At 37.7% G+C, this 6,000-nt stretch overlaps 1 long non-coding RNA gene across 1 annotated transcript in view; it reads left to right on the top strand.

Annotated features, from left to right (window-relative positions):
* Positions 1 to 600: 600 nt before the first annotated feature.
* Positions 601 to 6,000, top strand: part of LOC127492972 (uncharacterized) — a 72,885-nt gene continuing 67,485 nt past the window's right edge. Inside the window, exon 1 of the long non-coding RNA XR_007922843.2 lies at positions 601 to 735. This is a non-coding gene — a long non-coding RNA (uncharacterized lncRNA). The remainder of the gene's footprint in view (positions 736 to 6,000) is intronic.

The raw sequence follows: 6,000 nt of genomic DNA, 5'->3' as shown, positions 1-6,000 counted from the left end.
GAAAATAAACATCGTGGCTTAGACAAGTTTCCATCACTGAAAGTTGTTCCTCTAAGAAAAGCAAACTACAGATATGTGTAAGAAGTGAAACGGGATGAGTTCTGAAAGAATGAGTGAATTAATTCTGAAAGGTATTTGATCAAATTTATAGGTCTTGTTCATTGATACATAGTCTTATGAGAATCTAGGAAAAAAGTAATTTCATATTCATAATTAGAAAGAAAGTTGTCCTTTCTTCCAAGAAGTTTACACTAGGCAGATCTTTGTTATCACTGATAATTAATAATTTTTAGTAAAAAACATAAACAGTACCTTTCTATGAGTTTTGCTTTCTTGAGAAATACACTGACTAGCCCTGTGTCTGTTTACTCGTTTATCTTTGCTACGTTAATGAAATTTAGGATGTTGTCACTAGAAGCAAGTGTTTGGTTTCCTAACATTCCTTTAGGAAATACACTATGTTTAGACAGAGTTTTAAAACAATCAGCATCCGGATCCAACATCTGATAAACTGTAAAGCAGGAATAGGTACTTTAATTTTAGAGTGATGATGACTTATTTCCTCTCATTGCAGGTTTGTGGCTTCTTTTTCTAGGACCTAGTAGTGAGAGGGAAGAAGTAGCAACTGGACCGAGTACTGACTGGGGAAAAAGGCTGGAGTACAAGAGCTTTATTATCTGTCAGTCACAATCTCACTTTAGACTCTCGGCTCAAGGAGCCCAGACTCTTTTCTACGTAAGTTGCCATTTATTGAAATTAATTATTATTATTATTATTACTATTATTATTATTTTATATGTCAAATGTATGGTTTAGGAATAATTCTTCCTTATATTGGGAATCATTGCAGGGAATCTGGGGAAAGCTTGTGCCTATAGTAGTTTTGGGAGCTATTTCTGAATTTCTATCAAAGTTACATTTTCAAAGACATTTACATTTACGTCTTTTTCTTGTTCTTGTTCTCCTCCTAAATAAACATAAAGATTTCAACACTTGGCTTGAAGAAAACAAAGAACAATAAAATTAGATTATTGCCCTTTTACTTTTATTCATTCTCTTCAAATCTCCAGTAAAGACCATTAAATGGCATAAGTACTAATTTATAAGCAAATAGCTTTCATGTTCGCTCACATCTAACAATATTCAGTTAAATGATTGTGTGAAAATTCTGGCCTCTATTGTTCCTTTATTGGGAAACTCTTTGAAAGCCAAAATGATTTTCATGAACTTCAAAAAGGTGTGATGGCCAATTGTTTGAACTGCTGTGACAGAATTCTCCCACGTATTCATAGAACACAGTGTATGATGTTAGAAACTCAGACGCTTTCCACACCGGATGTTAGTTCATGCACACGTGTCTATGGCTGTGATGTGGGAAGGACAATGCCCCCAGGTTTATAAGGATCTCAGCTATAAACAGGATGCTAAGGAATAGCTAAGGACAGAGTGCTTCTCTTTGCAGAGAGAAAAGGTTTGAAGGCATTCATGTCAATATTCTGCTGGAGTAATTATTTTAAAAACTTATTCAAATTATTTTCTGAGTATCCTGCTCTAGTCAACAGACTTTAATAAAATTCTAGAATAACCTCCAAGTATTCCAAGCACAGTACACATACTATTTAAGTTTTAAAAGAAGTACTCCATTTTATGATATTAAAAAAATAAAATGAAAACAAAGATTTGATCTGGTTATTTCTGAGTTCCCTTCAGATTAAAGATAATAAGAATTTATAATTTTATATAATATATATAAATTACTTTTTAATTAATTGAAATGCAAAGCTTTTCTGTACATTAACTTTATAGGAATATGACTATCATTATAGCAAAGTATATATGTTTATTATTTAGTATGCATTTATGGATATAATCATTGAGTTTCTAAAAATTATGAATTTATTTGAAAGGCAGAGCAACAGAGAGGTAGAGAGATCTTCCTTTCACTGGTTTACTCCCCAAATGGTTGCAATAGCCAGATGTGGGCCAGGTCAAAACCAAGAGCCAAGAACTCTATCTGGGTCTCCCACATGGGTGGCAGAATCCCACAGGTGATTGGTAAGAAGAAGGATTGGAAATGGAGCAGTCAGTACTTGAACCAGCATTCCAATATGGGACTCTGATCTTGCAAGGGGTGCCACTGTACCACAATACCTGCCCCCTACTGAGTTTTTTGTTATTTTTGTAAAGAAACAAACTAAGCAGCACATTAATAATTGCCTTTGACTGGGAGCTAGATACCCAGGAAATCCAAGGGAAGACATATTTTAGGAAGTAAACATATTCTTTATAAACTGTATCTACCGGACTCTTAAAATAATCAGTAAATTATAGTATGGATTATTCTAAAGGGCAAAATCATGTGGTGCATCAAAGGAAGATAATAAAGAATATCCCTTGCTGAAGCAATGCTTTCTCATTTTCAGTCTCCCAAACACTTGCTATTCTCAGCCTCTTCTCTACAGTTTACCACACTGAACTTTCCTCTACTCTGCCTCAACACACACCTTTTCTTTTCTCTTTGTGGTGATGCTGATGGTGATCAGATGGAATCCTCGACTCGACTCCAGCCCAATCCTACCTGAGCCTTCGCTCAGAATAGGTTCTCACTTGTTCTCTTGATCCATCTTCTTTTTTGCTCTCAGTTCTTGATCCATATTTTTTTAAAGGCATCCTCAACTTACTTTTGAGATTCTCTCATCTTAAAAGGAAAATAGAAGTCACACCCTCTTTTTATGAGCCATTTATGCTTCGTGTGCTCCATTTTTGCTTACTTCTTTTTCTTTTTTAATAGCCAAATTCAAGTCACACTCATTGTTTCTATTTCCTTACTTTCAATTCATGGCCCAATGTACTGAAATCTGCCTCAGTCCTTACATCTCCTCCTACCCTGATTCAGCTCCCATTGAGGTCATTAATAAAGTACCAACAGTTAAAAATCAGCATTGATTTAAAAAAATGTGTCTATTTGAAAGAGTTAGATATCTTTCAGCTGCAGCTTCACCCGCCAAATGGCCAGAGTTGGGTCAGGCCAAAGTCAGGAGCTTGTAAGTTCATCCAGGTCTCCCACATGGGAGTAGGAACCCAAGCACTTGGGTTTTTTTTAAAAAAAGATTAATTTATTTATTTGAGGGGCAGAGTTACAGACAGAGATTGGGAGAGACAGTGAGGGAGAGGTCTTCCTTCCAGTGCTTCACTCCCCAAATGGCTGCAATGCCTGGAGCTGGGCCAATCCAAAGCCAGGAGCCAGGAGTTTCTTCTGGGTCTCCCACAGGGGTGCAAGGGTTCAAGCACTTTGCCCATCTAGAGTTTTCCCAGGCCATTTGCAGGGAGCTGGATAGGAAGTGAGCAGCCAGGACCTGAACCGACGTCATATGGGATGCCAGTGCCGCAGGCAGAGGCTTAACTTACTACACCGCAGCGCAGGCCCCAAATATTTCTTATCTAAGTGTTTACTAGAATGCAATCACAAAAGAAACAGTTTGTGCGACCTGTTCCGCAAGTCTCAGGAAGTACCGAGATTCCAGAGGTGTTGTTCTGTCGTCTCTGTCAACAGCATCTGGCAATCAGTCTTTCCAAGTTCATGGCTGACACCTGTGGCATCAACCCTATGATTATAGGTTGCCAGCCTTACTGGTTTCCTATTCCTTGATCATGCACTCATAGTGAGAGGAAGAGTATTTCCAACATATTGTAATAACTTTACTTCCATGAAAAGCACATTTAATTGTAATAATTAAAAAAGTATTCAATTCACCAAGAGACACCTATTTCTGATAATTACTACATGAATTAGCAAAGCATCATCTTTGATGCAGGTCAAGACAACAGAAGCTCTGTTCTTGTAGGAGCCACCTCTGTATTTACAGGTTCTGAAGTAGTGAGTCAGCTATTTCTCCTGGACTGTGTGTGCTTCATTAGAGACAAGCAGCACCTGGCTTGCAACTGAACCTAAGTATTCTACACACACAATCACACCATATATGTGGAAGTGTTTTAGAGTCAGTTATAGACACCAGAGCAACTATAGTCTCATGTCTTCGTCTTCATCTCAGAACGTTCACCCTAATTCTGGACTCATCTGTAAATGATTTCATCAGAAATTCAGCCTGTCAAAATCTGAACTCATTTTTCCCCCTTCCCATTCCTAAGACATTCCTCTTTTACATTTCCTACTCGTTTCTCTTAATATACGAATTACCCTTTTTCCAGGCTCTTACACACGTGTTATCATTCAGCAAATCCTGTTAGTGTTAGAGCCAAAATGCTTTAAATGCCAACTGTATCATTTACTAGCTATGTGACCTTGTACAAGTTTCTTAACCTCTTTGAACTTCAGTTCCCTCATCTGTAAACTAGGGATAATAACATCTGCTTCACAGGTTCAGTGTGAGGATGAAATAAGATGAAATGCCTAGCATAAATCTTGTCATATGATAGAGGCCCAATGTTAGCTTTCCTCATTTTTCCCTTTTTCTAAGACCACCATCTTCTTTTGTTTGCTGAGTCTGTACCTTCTGAGTAATTCCTAATTAATTTATTCAGCAAATATTCATTTAGGCCCTTAAGTGCTTAAAAAGCTTGTATACAAGGTTTTGGGAGAGCAATGGTGACAAAGCAGACATAGTTCTTGCAACAACGGAGGTATATTTTAATAGAGAAAATGGATACAAAAAAGTTCACACATAAAGAACTACCACAAAATAAATTTTAACAAGAATTGTGAAGGAAATACACAGGAATCTGAAAGAGAGAAGAGGTGCTGTGATGAGTGTGGTTTTCTGCATCAAGGGCAGTTTACGGATTGTTTATTCCCCATCTGCCAAAAGAAGAGTACAGACACCAAGAGCAGGTGTTCAGAAACTTTTCTAGCCATTTGGCATGACTGCAGTAGTCGAGTGTGTGTTAGACAATTAGTTACACAAGATACTGACCACCATACTCATGCCACATTGGTGTGAGCTGTGGAGAATCTATGCACAACAGAAACTTGTTACAACTGGTGGTGTTTTAAGCTTAGTTTGTCAGCTGTAAACCAAATGTATAGAAGGTTACTTCAAAAGTTCATGGAAAATGGGAATAGAAGATATTTAGTTTGGGGCAAAAATTCATATGAGAGATATTTTAAAAGTTCATGGAAAATGAAAAATGTGTACTATGAAAAAAATGCGTGAATTTAAAATTTTTTGCATCAAAATATATTTTAATTTCATTTCTACTCATTTTTGAAGGATTCTTGTATTAAATCCCATATCTCGGCCGGCGCTGTGGCTCAATAGGCTAATCCTCCGCCTGCAGCGCCGGCACCCCGGGGTTCTCGTCCCCGTCGGGGCACCGGATTCTGTCCCGGTTGCTCCTCTTCCAGTCCAGCTCTCTGCTGTGGCCCGGGAGTGCAATGGAGGATGGCCCAGGTCCCTGGGCCCTGCACCTACATGGGAGACCAGGAGGAAGTGCCTGGCTCCGGGCTTCGGATCAGCGCAGCGCGCCAGACGCAGTGCGCCAGACGCAGCGGCCATTGAGGGGTGAACCAATGGAAAAAAGGAAGACCTTTCTCTCTGTCTCTCTCTCTCTCACTGTCTAACTCTGCCTGTCCAAAAAACAAACAAACAAACAAACAAAAAACTAGAAATCCCATATCTCTCTCTTTCATTAAAAATAATTTAAATTTAATATTACAGGACAAATTGCTGGCTAAAGGAATTATAAATTGTAAAGGTATAGTGTTCCTGTTTCATTTTGGAGAAAGAAAATATTCTGCATGTTCCGAATGGCTTTTTTAGTCCCATCATTATACCTCTTGAAATATTTTATCAATTATGAATGTAATTAAAATGAAACATTGAAGCAATTTATATAAATTCATCCTCTGCAAGTTGTCATCAATTCAATATAGATGAAATGAATTAACAAGGTAAAATCAAGCTCATTTGTCATGTTAAAAAGTAAGGATTGATACAAATTGTGCTTGTTTAAAGTTTGTGAATAGAATTATTGTTTGAGCCA

Source organism: Oryctolagus cuniculus, chromosome 5, assembly GCF_964237555.1.
Source record: "Oryctolagus cuniculus chromosome 5, mOryCun1.1, whole genome shotgun sequence".
Classification (NCBI taxonomy): domain Eukaryota; kingdom Metazoa; phylum Chordata; class Mammalia; order Lagomorpha; family Leporidae; genus Oryctolagus; species Oryctolagus cuniculus.
The sequence above is the reverse complement of the archived record's forward strand: the minus strand, read 5'-3'. Positions and strand labels throughout refer to the sequence as shown.